Source organism: Triticum aestivum, chromosome 4D (assembly GCF_018294505.1).
Source record: "Triticum aestivum cultivar Chinese Spring chromosome 4D, IWGSC CS RefSeq v2.1, whole genome shotgun sequence".
NCBI classification, from domain to species: domain Eukaryota; kingdom Viridiplantae; phylum Streptophyta; class Magnoliopsida; order Poales; family Poaceae; genus Triticum; species Triticum aestivum.
Window position 1 is genome coordinate 487,107,981 of NC_057805.1, and position 17,760 is coordinate 487,125,740.

At 43.8% G+C, this 17,760-nt stretch overlaps 1 long non-coding RNA gene and 1 pseudogene across 2 annotated transcripts; both read left to right on the plus strand.

Moving 5' to 3' along the window:
- Positions 1 to 437: 437 nt before the first annotated feature.
- Positions 438 to 1,923, plus strand: LOC123100504 (uncharacterized). Of its 2 annotated transcripts, none has more exons than XR_006448411.1 (3): positions 438 to 1,139; positions 1,329 to 1,576; positions 1,676 to 1,923. It is a non-coding gene; the product is annotated as an uncharacterized lncRNA (long non-coding RNA). The 2 variants fall into 2 exon arrangements; XR_006448412.1 differs by having other exon boundaries at positions 438 to 629.
- Positions 1,924 to 3,119: 1,196 nt separating this feature from the next.
- LOC123100502 (uncharacterized) lies at positions 3,120 to 8,377 on the plus strand (annotated as a pseudogene).
- Positions 8,378 to 17,760: the final 9,383 nt, after the last annotated feature.

Consider the following 17,760-nt stretch of genomic DNA (forward strand, 5'->3'; position numbering starts at 1 on the left):
GTTTCCGGCTAAACCGGCTGACTGCTTATTCAAATCGTGTGCTTTCCTGCAGTAATGGAAATCATTGACTAAGGCCGACGACCAAGAGGCGCTATCTATGTTGATCGACAAAATCCGGACCACGGCGTCTCAGCTATGCAGACAAGAGCACGATGCTTGAGGGATTCTTTTGGGCCTGAGTCTTTAGCTTAGTTGGTTCCTTCTATTCCGGCCTGCGTGCCGTGTACTGGCGTGGGAGCCATGTACCATGACTTTATCCTCGTTGTCCTGCCCAGCGTTGGGGCTTCGGTGTGTTTGGTACTTGTCGGTGATGCTGTTGCTACCTACCTTATGGCTTTATTTATAAAGTCGGGCTTATGCCTTTCCTCTAAAAAGGAATCATAGGACAGATGGGACAGATGAGGAGATGGGAGGAGGAAGGAAGGAATGGGGAGGGACTCACCGACGCGGTGGCGCTCGCCGGAGGCTGACTGGCGGCGGGGTCACACGAAAATGGCGGCACGCGTGTGGCACCCTCCCCGGCGGCGCGAGCAGGAAGGAGGAGGTGCACAGGAGGCGTAGGTGCTACGGTGAGATGGGCTTCAGATGTGCAGCCGGCCCTAGCGCTGCAACGTTCTGCATCAGTGAAGGTTTGTGATGCAAATGCCTACTCATTTACTCTCTTTTTATTAGTTTCAACTCATCGTATTGGTTGGATTAGCACATATTATCTGTGATTCCAATGCCTTCTCCTTTCCTCTGCTATAGAATTTCCTCTCTTGTCGATAAACTTTAGTTTCCAGTACACCTTGGCAGCCTATCCACTAAACTGCTAACTGGAAACATCAGGAACTGTAATTTGACACGCGAAGTGGTAATTGAAATAGTAGTAATGTGAATTGATGTGTTGTTTGTTTTTCTTGCGGTTGGGGACGACCATGAGCCCGCGACGGCGAGACAGAAGCGACCTTGGCTCGGCCGTGTCCGCCTCTCTCAATTGATGATAATGCTTCTCTACCCAGTTAGGTAATAAATGGTGAGACGAGTGTGACCGACGTCATCGCCTCAGCCATGCCCGCCTCTCTGAATTGAATATCATGTCTGGAATATCCAAAAAGCTTATTGAGCTATTGATAGTGCTTCTCTACTAATCGAAGAAGGTAATACTTTTTCTATGTGATTATTTTTTCCAATTGAATGCACTCGGGTTTCTTCTGGATTAGTTATTATCAAACCTGCAGTTCTTTCTATACTCTTGTGTTATTTTTTTTAGTTGAACACAATGAACTTTCTATAGATTTTCATGATTAACGTAGCTGAGTTTTGTTGGTTTATTCCTACATATTCAGGAATTTTGTTGTGAAGCTAAAGCCGTGTCAAGATAAAGTCCACTCTGTCTAGATTGGAAACAATTGGACACATGCTTCACCTGATATTCAAAAGCCCAGCAGGAGCACAGCGTGACAACACATCTTCTATGCTGCTGGTCATGATCGCTTTCATGAAGCATAGAAGAGTCGTGAAGTATGACCTCAACTCTCTAAGGTTCATCGGCCCCGGTGCTGGGCCACTTGACAATACATATACACAATACAAGGTGTGAAAGTTAAAGAGCAACTCCCTTTGATATACTTTCTTTTTTTCCTTCACACAGTATACACATGGCATTGTATTTAGGAAAATTGTTGTTTTGCAGGAAAAGCCTCACATGTTCCAGTTTGTTCCGAGATGAGAAGCAAGTTTGTGCTTAAATTTGCGGATAACTTAACATGTGAACATAAACTAATTTTCTTCTCCTTTTATGTCAAAGCTGCTACTAAGCTCTTAAAGTCAATCCCACAAAGGGGCATGAGGAAAAAATTACTAGGTTCCTCTTTTTAGTTCTCAATGAATATTGTAGTGTCAACGAATGATGGAATAAGATGGTATGGATTAAATTCTTTATTCTCTATTGACCATTTCCCCACTATTTTTTCAGGCCATACTCTTACCAGCATGCCTTTTACCACCATGTTCAGTTTGTCTTATGTACTTAGGTTTGACGTGCATCTTTTCATGTGGGCAGACATTATTGACAACACATCAATGTTGCCGTTTTAATTAGTTTGTTTATCTCCAGAAATGTCACTCTGGAGATCCACCTTTCAGATTTACATTTTCTCCTTTTCTTAGTTAATTAGTTTTTTGTCAAGTATGCTTCTGTTTAACAATTTCCCTTTTCTGCATGATATCCTTGGTTCCTGTCAAATGTCGATTAGGTTATTATCTCAATATTGTCCATCTACGTGTGGTCAATGGTCATAGACTCTGCCATGATGTTTCATGTGCTGTTGATGCTGATTCTTGTGCATACTGCATGCTTCTTCTTATGCCAGGAGAAAATAGGAGATTGTTATGTCTTAAATATTCCATGAAAGCATAACATGAATTTTGCTGGTCATGATTTCAGGTATTCACCATACGTTTTTGATAAAAACTTGTTGGACAATATTCTGGATGCTTTAATGGATCAGCATTTTCATTCAATGATTCAAAACCACCATATACAACATAGAAGAGATATTATTTATGATAGTTTAACTTCAGAAATACTTGAAGAAAGTGCAAACAGCTTGCTTGAGCCCTAAGAGGTACTATGTTCATTCAATGCACAGAATACATTTAAATTCCAACATATATGTAGACTGTTGGCCTCATATTTTGAATAACTTTTTTTTTGGAACATAGACGCTAGCAGCGTCCGGCTTTAACTTAATAAAGCCACCAGGCAGTATCCACACAAACAGTCTTACAAACCAGAAATAACAAGTCCAGCGAGCCCATGGCTCAAGATAAAACTAGGTAGCATACAACCACAAGTTCGGACACACAAAAGCGGAGTATCAAGGCCATAGCTAGCAGCACGAGTAGGATCATGGGGCAGCCATCGTCCCGTGCCGCGCCTTCATCATGGATGACTTGATCAGCTCCATGGCCTCGTTCATGCGCTCGATGTCACGCTTCTTCCCCAGTGGAGCCCAGACCTGAAGGAAAATGTGGCATTTGAAGATAATATCAGCGGGGTGGTTCGGGAATTTGTGTTCAATCGTAATTTTGTTACGAACCGTCCAAAGGGACCAAAGAAGCGCCCCAACGCAAGAATTAATGAATGAGATTGGTCCAGCTGGAATACCATTAAGTGTTGTAACAAAAGCCGCTGAGATCCAGAGTCTTGATGTTGTTGATAAATTGCTTTTTGGAAATAAGTGGCTCAGAAAAGCTACTGGCATACAACCACATTTTCCTTATGTTGTTGACTCATTTGAGCAGAGGTACAGATGCAACGCCACACTTAAGTTATTTCTTCTCTGAGTTTTGTAGAATTGTTCCTTCTATAGTGACTTGTGGAGGGAGACTAACTACCCAACTTGTTAAATTGTACTTTTAGAGGTTTTCCATATACATTTCAGTGTACATGACCTATTTTTTTGCATATTTAAATTAGTATTGTATCGTAACTTGATAGCTTGATGACCATACATTGCCTAGATTGTTAAAATGCCAAGCCTCTAGATTCATTCAGAGGCTGCTATTGTATTATACACATTAAATTATCTGGACTAGAGGGAGGAAGCAGAACTTATCTTTTGGAGAGCTACAAGTAGGAACTTATGAAACTATTGAACAAGCAAAACATGTATCTTTGTTGTATCAGTAATAGAATAAGCTATTTGATTAGTGTCTCTTAATTATAGTCTTTGCATCGCCTTCATTTTGAACTACTAACATGTATATTTTGTTCAACATTTCAGGACTACGGTTTCAGTTCACATGATTGCTACCTCCAGTAATACTTCAACTGCCTCTAAGGATGCTGACTGGTGCCCAGTTGCTCAGGAAACTCAATTTTTGCAGCCAAACCATGATAGTGGAAACCATAGAAAATAAAATAGCCGAGATCATGGTGAGTCTATACTTTCTAATATTTGGCGAGGGCATGATAGAAAGTTCAAAACACAAGAAAATGGCTCCAGATCCAGAAGGTTTATTCTTCAGTGGCACCCTCTTCCCCTTTCTCGTTCATTGTCATGCACAAAGCATGCGTTGTGTGGAGCATGCATTTTTGGTGAAATAATGATCTCACATGAAGTCACTTGATACTGGACCAAACATGGTTAATTTTTTTAGAGCAAAAACTGTTTTATAATCATAATTTATCTTGCTATTGTTTGGTTAGGATTTATTTGGAGTGTTTATCCACCTATTTTTGAGTCCTCTTGGTTTGATACACAGATTTGATTCAATCATGAACAATGATTTGCAAGCAAACCCTCTTCTGCCCAAAATCACAATGGTTGGCATTTCAATGAGCGAAGGGGGACATATGAGCAAAGCCAACCTAATGAAAATAAGGTAATATGGCATTTAATGATTGGGACACTAGACCAGTTGAGACATTACAATTATTTGACTGATTTTAGATTTACAACGCTCTTTAAGATTAATTGTTGCCACTTGGATATTCCATTTTGGACTGCACTTGCACTTGGTCAGCACGATTCTACAAATGAGTAGTCCCTTTCTATCTTGGTTTTGACTACTAGGAACCTTTTTTGAAATGTGTATGGTTGTCCCAGATCTTGAGGGAAACGAGGGTCACACGGTCAAGAGGACCACGAGGTCGCCGGCGGATGACGCACTCGCCGCTCCACCCAACACTGCCGTGCGCTGCCACTGTTCATCTTCGCCACGGGTCAGGGTCCTGACGCTGGCACCAGCGGCCCAACGTAGGTTTCATGGTGGAAGATTCTCTTTTCCACGAAGCTCCACACCACGCATGGCAGTTGTACAGACCTAGCATCATCGTTTTTTAGACGCATTTGCACAAAGACGTCGTCGGACCTGTTTTTCTATAAACGCGGATTTTGGGTGTTACAAGAACCAAGTTTTGCTTATCCACAGATTAGTTAGATTAGCCAAACAAAGTTTTAGTTTGTTAGACCCTGAAACACATTTTTAGCTAACTCGTTTCCTAAAACTAGCTATCCAAACAACCCCTAAGGTGCGTTGAAGATTACTTCTACCAGGTCTTTTCAGACTCTACTTTACTGTTTTTCTCCAAGGCTTTCTATCAAATTAAATGATAGATTAGGATTTTGTTCCTTCATTTAATATTTTTTGTATAATATATATTTGTTTACTTTAACCGCAGAAGTCTTGTTATGATCTGCCTCGGTCAATGCTATTTAAAGATAATGGAGTCGGTGTTGGACAACCGGAGAATGGTGTCGTTGTCGAGCTGCTACAGAATTGTTGTCGTGGTGCCATCGACCCTCCCACGTTAGCTGTGAGCGGGAGGGCGCAATGTGTGGCCTCGAACTGCGAGGCTAAGGCGATGCCCCTGTCGCCATACTATTTCAATCACATCCTCTTGGGCCCAAAGAAGCTTCTCTATCAGCCATGTGCCTTCCCCTCTGCATGATCAGTTTTTCGTATTGATTTGGGTAATATACATAGTAGTGCTAATTTGCTTGTTCTTTTGAGGTTGTTTTGACTGAAAATACTATTTTTTGATCTTTCAGTTCTTGGCTTTAAAAATCATGGAGATGGTGTAGCCCGATTGAACGGCTGCGGGGCGACCGACTGAATCTGGCATCAGTCGTCAGATGCCTAGCATCACCCTTTTGGGATCCCTTGGCATGTCATGCTTCCTTTCTTCACGCCATATTCAGTTTATATGGAACTAATCTCATAATTCATATGCGTCTAAGTTAGCCGCATATTCATGTTGACTAATGAAGATATTATTGCATGCCTATGACTACGAATAAGGAGTGAATCAGGTAATATAATCATAAGGTATGCAGGTCTTTCTCACATTTTTCCCGTGGCAACGCATGGGCATTCTACTATCTAATTAACTAATGGGCTGTGTTGTTTACGCATTATAGGATGACAACATCAGTCTTACTGGCAAGGGGTAAGGAGTCCGAAGGGGTGCTGTACAGATCGTAGCTCGAGCTGGAAGTGAGTGCCTTCTCTGTGGTTTTCATGTTTGTATTGTGATGCTATTCGCAATTGAAACAATTCTGCTTTCACTTGTTATTCTCCAGAGTTGGTCTTCCTCTGAATAGACCGCTTATGTTTCACATCTACACAAGCAATTTCGTTGACTTTATACATGTACGTGTAACTCCTGTAAGAATGGGATTCACAAGTCGGAAATTTCCAAAGGCAACTCCAGGAAGAGATCAACATGCATATGGCGTTGACAAGTTTCTGCTTATGCTGGAAATATGATTGGCTTTATTTTTGTTACCAGGGATAATATATTAAACTATTCGAGCTATACCTGTCCGCAAAAGGAAAACCATTAGAATTGACAGGGTATATATTCTATTAGGTCATATATCTATTTATCAGATACCCATATTGCTCTGATTACCATCCCTGTATAGATAGGTAGTGCAGTCTACATCGATGGCATTGGCAGGTATGATTGGTGCAATTTCAGCCCAGTTGAAAGTAAATGGTGCATAGTTCTTAGGTTCTCTTTTACTACAACAAACAATTTTCATTTCTATTTCCAGCTTTGAGTACCTCAATTGATGGTGTTAATTAACTTAGCTAGGACAAGATTGGTGCCTTTCCATTATTTTCAGGTTGAAGCCTTTGTTGTTCACATTTTTAGAATCGTAGTTAAAAAATAAACATGATACATATTTTTTGTACTTTGATTTTTTTGCAGGTTTAGTTAGGCATTAGTCCATTGATCGCAACCCTCAAATTAATTAACACGGTCGTATATTTTATCATATACGGTAAATAATGATAGTGACCAATTAAAGGCTTCTAATCTGTGTTCAGTTGGTTGCAGGAGAATGAGTAATTAGAGGCTTCTTCTTACTCTCTTGTGCACATGTAGAACTACAGGGGGTAGCTCGTACTTTAGACCGAAGGCCATTAGCACTAATTTTCTGCCCACATGAAGGCATGCTGTTTTAACATATAAACATACTGAGTTGTTTCTAGGTGAAGCTGGAGCTAATAATATAAACCTTGCTTATATTTAACCACTTGATTTCTCCTCTTTTCAGAGGACTATAAATTTAGCAGGGTGATGAAATCATTATCTACCCCTGGAGTATATAGGCCTAAACAAATGATAACTTGAAACAAAAATGACAAATTCATCGTGCCAATGTGCATAATTCAAAGCCGAAATTCACAGGGTTTTGGTCTTTCTTGTTTCTAAGCTATGTTTAAATTTTCACTTAGAATTTGTAGCATGGTAGGTATATGCTTTGTGACATGATAAAACATTTTCCAACATTAGTGAAGACGACTAATGCTTATGTCAACTCCATACAAGTGCATCATACATTATACTCACTCCGTTCCTTTATATAAGGTGTATTTTTTAAAAGTAAAATGAGTGCTTTATGTCTCCTGGATTGAACCTACATACATTACCTGATTTTGGTAATACCTATTAAGACATGCTTTCATAGTGTACAATTAATTTTGTTCTCTTGAATACAATATATTCTGCTAAGAACAAAGGTCAAATTAATTATTTTGACATGATTGAAGGAAGGGGTTAAATGGCTCAATTATGCAATTAACTACTGGAACCTGTTTGTCATATCACTATGGTTCATTGATTTCCATAAATTTGTTTCTATCTATTGTGGTGGCAAATATAATTTATATGATCCTCTATTAATATGGGGACAAGATTAGGTTGGATGTCCAATAATAGATCGAAATATGAGGCATTGCCATCACTAGAAAATTATAGTGTGTTTAGGTGGGATGGTGGGAGAGATTGCGAGCCGGATGTCCCATTGACGGAGGTGGCCAGTATGAATTGTAGAGGCGGAGAAATGAAGATATTGAGTGAATAAAACTAAGACATGATTTTTTTTACCTTGAAGAGTGGGACATGATTTTTGTTGAAAGCCCCGCTGCAACTCACGGGCAATGACATGACACCATGGGTGATGGTGAGGGGATGGTAGGGCAACTTGTGTAGTGAAGAAGAACAAAACATGAAGAGGTGGGCATCATGGTTTTGTCGGCATCCAAGAGGATGCCAGATTTTGTGGTTGCTGCAATAATGGAGTTCCAATCACCTAATGCTTATGTCAACTCCATAAGCTTGTATATAATTGCACTAACTCTCATGTTATATATCATTATTTTCATTGCTATGGCTATTTGGATCCTTCTGATCCTCAGATGGAACCTACGTAGATCACATGATGTCTCGAAGTATGTTATCATAATGCACAACCATTTTTATTCTCTTGAAAACAATGTATTATACTAAAAAATATGTATGGTTAATTTTAGTATTCTGATGTAATTGAAGGAAATAGGATTGTGTGTGTGTGTCTGTGTGTTGTGTGTGTGAGAGAGAGAGGGAGGGAGGGAGAGAGAGAGAGAGTTGTGGAGCATGGTTTAGGCAGAGGGAGATAGTGGTGGAACAAGAAGAATAAGAGTGACTTAATGGTGAAACAAAGTTGATGATGCCACTTAATATATATGTTAGTGACATTTTTATTGAACCACCAGAGTATGTATGCTCCCCGTAGCATCGGATTGGGACTCAATGGTGAAACAAAGCCGATGATGCCACTTGAAGGCAACACACTCGAGAGCAAGATAGATCAAGAGAGGGTGATGGGGGAGGGGGAGATCGAGTGAGGGAGGAAGAAAGGGGAGAGAGATCTTGCAGTACACACTGGTACTACAACACCATTTTGAAATATAAATAGGATTTGGTGGTAAGTCATCATTGTGTTTGTTCCTAATCTGTCAGGCGCCATAAGTTTCATGTCGAATGTTTTGTAGAAATGTTCTTCGGTGATTATATTTTTAGCTCTTGATATTTTAGTATGATTGTAAATTTATCCATTCATGTACCACTCCGATAAACATTTTTAGTTGGGGAAGGGAAAAGGAAGAAAAGGAGAGCACTTTAAAGGTTAAAAAGAAGTCGTTAATGCAGCCCGTTGCAACGCACGGGCATTGTACTAGTAGGATGTAGGAGAGTAGTGTTGCGTAGAAATTATACTTGATATGTTGTCCCGTGGTAGATGTGTTCAACCGTAGTACCGCCGCGTTTTCGCGGTTTTTCTCAGATTCAAAGTGGTTTGGATCTGCCGCCGTGCGGTACTACCGCATCTCTTGTGCGGTACTACCGCGGGTCCGGTACTACCTCCCATTAGGTGCGGTACTACCGCACGAGCTGTGGTACTAAGGTCCTACTACCGCTCCAAGCCCCGGTACTACCGTGTCTTCACGCGGTACTACCGCGACTAGGAGCGGTACTAAAATTTTAGTACTGCGCGACCTGGCAGTATTACCGTTGTTGTCCAATCTTCTTCTTGGCAATTACCACGTATGCTTTCTACTTGTTTCCCTTGTCTTGCTAAGGTCTTTGCATTGATTCTTCTCGCTCTTTGTGTGTGCTTTTGCTTTGTGTCTTAGGTGGTGGCTCCGGTGCCCCTGCTCGCCGTTCCAATCCCAGTCGTGACACTGGCTCCAAGCGACTGCGCAATTAAGATGAAGCTCCAGAGGGCTCCAGTGCCCCCAAGCGCAATGTCAAGTCCTCCGCTAGCAAGTACAAGGAACCCGCAAAGGGCATGGACGAGATTTCACTTTCTGAGTTTATCCCACGAAGGCAGATCAACCCATATGTGAATGCCCATGCTATCTTCAGAGGCAATGACTTGTTTTGGACCAAGCAGCAGACTCTCATTTATCTGGATGTGATCAAGGCCAAGCAAAACACCTACGTGGATGTCAAGTGGATTGACATGAATCACATGAGGCAGGACAAGCATCGTGAGTACTTTGGAGAGGCTCTGGATTTGGTGGAGCAGTTTGGCATTGAGCATGTCATCTCCTTCCACCTGGACTATGATCCTGAGATCATTTGCCAGTTCTTTGCCTCCGTTCACTTCCACTCTGGGGAGGATCGAAGGATGACCTGGATGACCAATGGACGTCAGTTGACTGCTACCTGGAAGGATTTCATGGATCTGCTCCATGTCCCTGATGAGGGGCTCACCACACCCGTAGGTGTTCGCCCTCACGCCAACCCTGAGTCCACCAACAAGAACAGGCTCCAGCAGTACTATGTTGAGAAGGTGCTTCCCAGTGGCAAGTCGACGTGGGTGCTGAACCCTTTTCTGGACATCATGTATCGCATCTTCCGCAACTCTCTCTTTCCTCGCATTGGTGACAAGGACAAAGTGCATGCCTATCTGGTGGATATGATGCTCCTGTGCGAGGAGGCGCGTGTGTCTCAGACTCAACCACTTGATGTCTCACATATCATGTGGTGTGAGCTTCGGTTCACGGTGTTCAACCGCAAGGTACCCATCTATGGACCGTACCTATTTCTGTTGATCTCCAAGACTTGGGAGAAGCTGTTCCCTGGTGATGAGTTCCTTGCTCCAGACTGGATTCGGCATGAGTCCATCAGTCTCCGTGTCAAGTCCAAGTGGGCCAACACTACCACTCGTGCTGAGGCGACGGCTGTTGGGAGGGCTGTTGATGAGGAGGAGGCAGAGGCAGAGGATGCTGCTGAGGACCGTGCTGCTGGGTATACCCATCGTTCCTCTGAGCCCTCGTGGGCCAAGAAGCTAAAGGACAAGATGAAGACTCTGTTCTGCATGCAGGCAAAGGGGCAATACAGGACTCACGTTGCTTCCAAGGAGAGTCGTCGCCGCGACAAGAAGATCATGAAGGTTTTTGGTGAGGCAGAATCCAGCGGGTCAGAGAGGCACATCACCCCAGAGGCAGAATGGATGGCGAAGCAAGGCTACAGGTGGACTGATTCTGAGGAGGACATCGAGGAGACCGTCCCCGCCGCCGAGTCTGACGAGGAGCGTTGGAGCGATTACTCTGCCTGAGCCACCCCTTGTGTGTAGGTGTCCTCTCTGCCTTTTTGGCGTCTCGATGCTAAAGGGGGAGAGAGTGTAGGGATTTGCTTGCGAGTCGTGTGTCGTGTTTGGTTTGTTTGCCTTTTTCATTTGAACCTCGTTGCTTTGGTTTGGTTTGCGCTTGTGAGACTTATCCACTTATCCTTCATATGGTGTAAGACATATGCACTCTATCTTATCTTAGTGAGCTTATGATATATGGTGCTACTTATGTTATGCTCTTGTTTGCTATCCTGCTTAGTGTTAACCTCCTTCTATTGCAAGATATGCCTTGTCTATAAAATATAGGGGGAGTGTTGATCCTAGTATGTGTGTCGTGCAGTCCAAAGCACCCATCTAGATTGCACACATCTAGGGGGAGCCCGTCTATATTTTAGAGAGGAGGGGTTTGCGTTTGCTCAATATTATTTTCCTTTGTGCAAATCCCGTATTGTCATCAATCCACCAAAAAGGGGGAGATTGTAAGGGCATATTTACCCCTAAGGTGTTTTGGTGATTGATGACAATGCTTTTGCAGACTAATCGTGTGCCTTGAGTTTCTCAGACGTTTCATCGCTAGGCATAAGACGGTTTGGTGCCCCTCGATGACTATTGAAGACGGCGTTCTTTTTACGTTTCTTTTTGGTGGAATTGAGTCATAGGAAAGCCGTACTATCAAGAGGGGGTCCGTTTCGGAAAGGTTCGGATGGAATCATCACGTACACATTTTCTTCCTTGTCTCCACCTTTCCCCTGCGCTTTGGAGCATCCTCCGTTTATTCTCTATGCATTATGTCTTGGTTGCTGATATTGGGCTTGCGGTAGTACTGCTCCCTGGAGTGGTAGTACCGCAGGCACCTGCGGTAGTACTGGTCCTCGGCGCGGTAGTACCGCAGGAGCCCACGATAGTACCGCTACTCTGGAGCTGTAGTACCGTGGCCCCCAGGCCAAGTGCCGCTGCGATGCGGTAGTAGGGGCGGATGTAATTTTTTACATCCGCGCCTCCGCGGTAGTACCACACCTTGTGCGCGGTAGTACCGCGCGCCCTGGCGTGGCTCAGCCGCCACGCGGTAGTACCGCCCCTCCAGCTGTAGTACCGTGTCGGATTTTTGCATCGATTGATTTTCAGCGGAAGTAGGCACGGATGTATTTTTATTCATCCGCGTCCTTCCCAGGCTAGGCCAGTCCTGCCTTGCGGTAGTACCGCAAGGGGGAGCGGTAGTACCGCACCTGCGAAAGTACCGCTCTCAGCCTCTGTGCTTCAGGCTTGACCTAGTTCCTGTCGTAGCAGCGGTAGGACCGCGGTCACTCGCGGTAGTACCGTGTGGCCGTGCGGTAGTACCGCTTGTCAGGGGCGATAGTATCGCAAGTCACGGTCTGGTTAGGTGGATAACGGTTGGATTTAGTTCTCGACTATAAAAGGGGTGTCTTCTTTCTCTAGTCGACTACCTCTTCCAACCCTAAGCTCCATTGTTGCTCCAAGCTCCATTTTCGCCCGATCTCACTCCCTAGCCAATCAAACTTGTTGATTTGCTCGGGAGTGGTTGAGAAGGCCCCGATCTACACTTCCACCAAAAGAAATTTGATTCCCCCCACTAATCCCTTGCGGATCTTGTTACTATTGGGTGTTTGAGCACCCTAGACGGTTGAGGTCACCGCGGAGCCATAGTCCATTGTGGTGAAGCTTCGTGGTGTCGTTGGGAGCCTCCAATTAAGTTGTGGAGATTGCCCCAACCTTGTTTGTAAAGGTTCGGTCGCCGCCTCCAAAGGCACCAATAGTGGAATCACGGCATCTTGCATTGTGTGAGGGCGTGAGGAGAATACGGTGGCCCTAGTGGCTTCTTGGGGAGCATTGTACCTCCACACCGCTCCAACGGAGACGTACTTCCCCTCAAAGGGAAGGAACTTCGGTAACACATCCTCGTCTTCACCGGCTCCACTCTTGGTTATCTCATGCCTTTACTTTTGCAAGCTTATTTGTGTTATATCTCTTGCTTGCTTGTGTGCTTATTGTTGTTGCATCATATAGGTTGCTCACCTAGTTGCATATCTAGACAACCTACTTTGATGCAAAGTTTAAATTGGTAAAGAAAAGCTAAAAATTGTTAGTTGCCTATTCACCCCCCTCTATTTAACTATATCGATCCTTTCACAAGTTCTCTCAACAATAATAACATAATTGGATCATATAACTATCCCTCAACATGCAACAAAGAGTCACTCCAAAGTCACTAATAGCGGAGAACAAACGAAGAGATTATTGTAGGGTACGAAACCACCTCAAAATTATTCTTTCTGATCGTTCTATTCAAGAGTCCGTAGTAAAATAACACGAAGCTATTCTTTTCGTTCGATCTATCATAGAGTTCGTACTAGAATAACACCTTAAGACACAAATCAACCAAAACCCTAATGTCACCTAGATACTCCAATGTCACCTCAAGTATCCGTGGGTATGATTATACGATATGCATCACACAATCTCAGATTCATCTATTCAAACCAACACAAAGTACTTCAAAGAGTGCCCCAAAGTTTCTACCAGAGAGTCAAGACGAAAACGTGTGCCAACCCCTATGCATAAGTTCACAAAGGGAACCCGCAAGCTGATCACCAAAACATACATCAAGTGGATCACGTGAATATCCCATTGTCACCACAAATAAGCACATGCAAGACATACATCAAGTATTCTCAAATCCTTAAAGACTCAATCCGATAAGATAACTTCAAAGGGAAAACTCAATCTATTACAAGAGAGTAGAGGGGGAGAAACATCATAAGATCCAACTATAATAGCAAAGCTTGCGATACATCAAGATCGTACCACCTCAAGAACATGAGAGAGAGAGAGATCAAACACATAGCTACTAGTACATACCCTCAGCCCCGAGGGTGAACTACTCCCTCCTCGTCATGGAGAGCGCCGGGATGATGAAGATGGCCACCGGTGAGGGATCCCCCCTCCGGCAGGGTGCCGGAACAGGGTCCCGATTGGTTTTTGGTGTCTACAGAGGCTTGCGGCGGCGGAACTCCCGATCTATTCTGTTCCCCGATGTTTTTAGGGTATATGGATATATATATAGGCGAAATAAGTCGGTCAAGGGAGCCACGAGGGGCCCACGAGGGTGGGGGCGCGCCCAAGGGGGCAGGCGCGCCTCCCTGCCTCGTGGCACCTCGAAGCTTCCCTGACGTCTACTCCAAGTCTCCTGGATTGCTTCCGTTCGAAAAATAACTCTCCCGAAGGTTTCATTCCATTTGGACTCCGTTTGATATTCCTTTTCTGCGAAACACTGAAATAGGCAAAAAAAAACAGCAATTTGGGCTGGGCCTCGGGTTAATAGGTTAGTCCTAAAAATAATATAAAAGTGCATAATAAAGCCCATAAACATCCAAAACAGATAATATAATAGCACGAATACTTCATAGATTATAGATACGTTGGAGACGTATCAGTTGATGCCGCTCCATGATAGCATGCCAAGTTTCACGAATTTCAGACGAATTTTGGATTTACTAGAATTACAAAAGCAAGTACGTCGACGTTTGCCGGAGAGCCACGGTGCCGTGGTGTTCGAATTTCATCCTCATTTCTTGCATGGGAGACAAGCATAAACCCATGGACATATATATGATTTTACAACCCATGTTGGTGCACCGGAGCATGTGCATGTAGTTTAATTTTGAATTGTGCACCTGAAATGGCTAGAAAACCAATTTAATGTATAAAATGTTCAAACGAACCCTGAATAATTCCAATTCTTTTACGACACACATATAGTTGCATGTCCAATCCAGATAAAAGGTCCAGCAATTCAAACACCATCCATTGCCGTTGTGACCCCATTATGTAATTCAAATCAAGATGAAAAATCAAGTAGATCGCACACAGTTTATTATCACCAACCGTGTGAGATGCAGCACAAAATATCCTGGAGCACCGTCGGTGTATAGTACGCCTATGGCTTACGTGAGAAGGTGCGTCGGCTACAGTCCACAGCCGGCGTCTCAAGCACACAAGCTCGCTCCCCAAATATCATTTCACTGTTCAATCGTCGCCGGTGAAAGATGGGCACGTGGACACACGTCGTGAGGGCAACTTCGATGGACCACTCCGGCGAGAGCGTGGCCGCAGCCGCCATGCGAGTGCTAACAAGGTGCATGAGCGCGGTCGCAATCTGCGACCGGGCGGCCATGGCAGCCCAAACGGCCGCTATTGCTTCTCAGGTGGTGACAGCAACATCTGGCTCGGGGATAACAACTGGAGAGAGCGGCACAGCAGCTGTCCGTTCCGCAGCGGCAGCCTTAGCCCTGATGGAGGCCGCCCACGACCATGTCGAGGCCGCCCACGCCCAGCTCCTGGCGGTCACCGCACAAATCGAGTGAAGCTTCTCCGACAACGGTCGGCAACCCATGGCCGAAGAGCTGGCAATCGCCGAGAGCGTTCGAGCAGCCGTCCGTTCCTCCGCCGCATACCTTGCGACGACGGAGCCCGCCCAAGCCCAGATCGCGTCAGCCCACGCCCAGCTCGTGGCAGCCTTTTCCAAAGAGATGGCGGACGCGAATAGTGAGATGCTTGCCGAGTATGGTGCGATGGATGCCATGGAGCCCCTTCCCCAGGAGACCGTCAGGCGCGAGCTAGACATGGAGGCGGCGGCGGAGATCGACGAGCACCAGCCGTAGTAGTACTCTTTGTTTTGTTTAATTAAGAGCGCTAGTCTTTAATTTGTTAGAGTAATGTTTAGGTCAGCTAGCTCTGTTTAATTGCTGAACTTGCTTGATTAAGAAGTGTGGGTGTGCTGTAGTCTCCTTTGTGTACCCAAATTATGCAATGACGTGGATGACCATTGTAACCATGGAAATTCGAACCAAAAATTTTGACGTTCAAACTCATCACACGCGGATTAAGCTATCTGAATCGTTTGTGATGTTCACATATCGTACACAGTTCTGAATAAGGGACCGTGTCTGATGACACTTTGCCCGCTAGTTTTTTCGCTGAAGCGATTCCAAATTTTCGGCTTCTGCGGAAATATCTACCTCCCCGCCCCCTCCCCCTTACCAAAAGCCACATTTCCCATATTTCCACCTTCCTTTCTAAATTCAAACCTTCACTCCTTGCTTGCAGCGCCGCCTCCTCATCGGCGACCCTCCTTCACGCTGCTCGGTCTCGTCTATCCAGGGAGGTAATCCACACCTGACCCCCATCCTCCTCCTCCTTCCACATCCCACATGCCCCGACCGCCGGTGCAAGCGCGACACCGTCCACCCAAATCGCCGACCCCTCCACCAAATAAGTGTGGCCCTAAGCCATGGTGCACGCAGTATAGCCAGGATCTCAAGGAGCATTTGGCAGCGGAGAAGCAAATCGCGACCGCACGCGCAGATGAGGTCGCGATGGCTGCCATTCGTGTCGACCCCCAGATCTTGGAGGAGCACCTTGCCATTTGCTAACTACGCCGGTTAAGCACGCTCGGTTTACCTGTTGCGTGTGCTGCTCATGCCTTTCCTTCATAAATTCTAGTGAATTGTGCTATCTAATTTTATCATGCAATCTGTTGTTCTAGTGTATATGTTCTATATGTCGTGCAGTGTGGTGCTCACTTATTAACTGTTTTGTTAATTAGTTATCGTCTTTAGTTAACTGTTTGGTTTAATTCTGCAAATGTGATGTTCAATTCTTCAGGCTGCAATTTTGTATTGTCTTCCATGTGAGAAATAAATCAAATTTATCTTTACAAAATACATGAGAAACGAATACAATTGCTATATTTCCAAGTTGTCAAGCATGCTTGGTTTGGTTATACATTGTGCAATGTGGTGCTCAGTTAACGTTTGGTTCATTTGTGTTGTGGTGTTTAGTTAACTGTTTGGTTCCATTCTGCAATGCGATGTTCAATAGTTATGGGTGCATTCTGTTATTGTATACCATGTGAGGAATAAATTAAATTTGGCTGTAGTAAATACATGAGAAACAAATACAATTGCTACAATTGGCTGTAGTTAATTGTTTGGTTAACTGTCTGATCTTCTATTAGGAGTATGTTATATTGTGCAATGTGGTGTTCAGTTAATGTTGGTTCATTTGTTGTGGTGTTTAGTTAACTGCTTGGTTCAATTCTGCAATGCGATGTCCAATTGTCATGGGTAGAATTTTGTATTGTTGTGCATGTGAGGAATAAATCAAATTGGCTGCACTTAATACATGAGAAACATATACAAGTGCTATATTTCCTAGTTTTAATCATGCTTGGTTTGGATAAATGGGTTTTCCATGTGGCTTGAATTAATCTGATGAATCTGCAATGTGCTTATTTTTCATCAACATATTTTACTGATAGCATGCGAACCCTTACTTAACCTGATGACTAACTACCTTATATGTGTTGCAGGGAAACAATGGGAAGTACTGAGGTTTACAATTGAGGTTAGCACGTGCATGGTCCGTTGTCTAATAGCACATTATTGTGCAATTGCAGGAACCATTCTAATATTTTGGTTTTTAACAATTTGGTATTGCACATGTAGGTCCTGCTGTCAGAGGTTTTGATCCACTGTTCGACCCTTTTTGCATATGGGGAAATGAGTTGTCCATGAATATCAATCAAATCAAGAAACTCAAAAAGATTGTTAGGATAAAGAAATTAGCAACAAAAAACAACAAGATCTTTGTCTGCACAATGAAGAAGACATCAGTTCACTACAAGATGGTACTAACTATTATACCTTGCCTTTTTTTATTCCTTTGCCCCATTTCCGATATAGAGAAGATATTTATGCACATCCTTGTTTTCAGGCCTTTCCAAAGCAGTTCACTGATGATTAGCTCTCAAACCACCTCTATGGTCAGGAGGCGAGGAAGGTTTTCA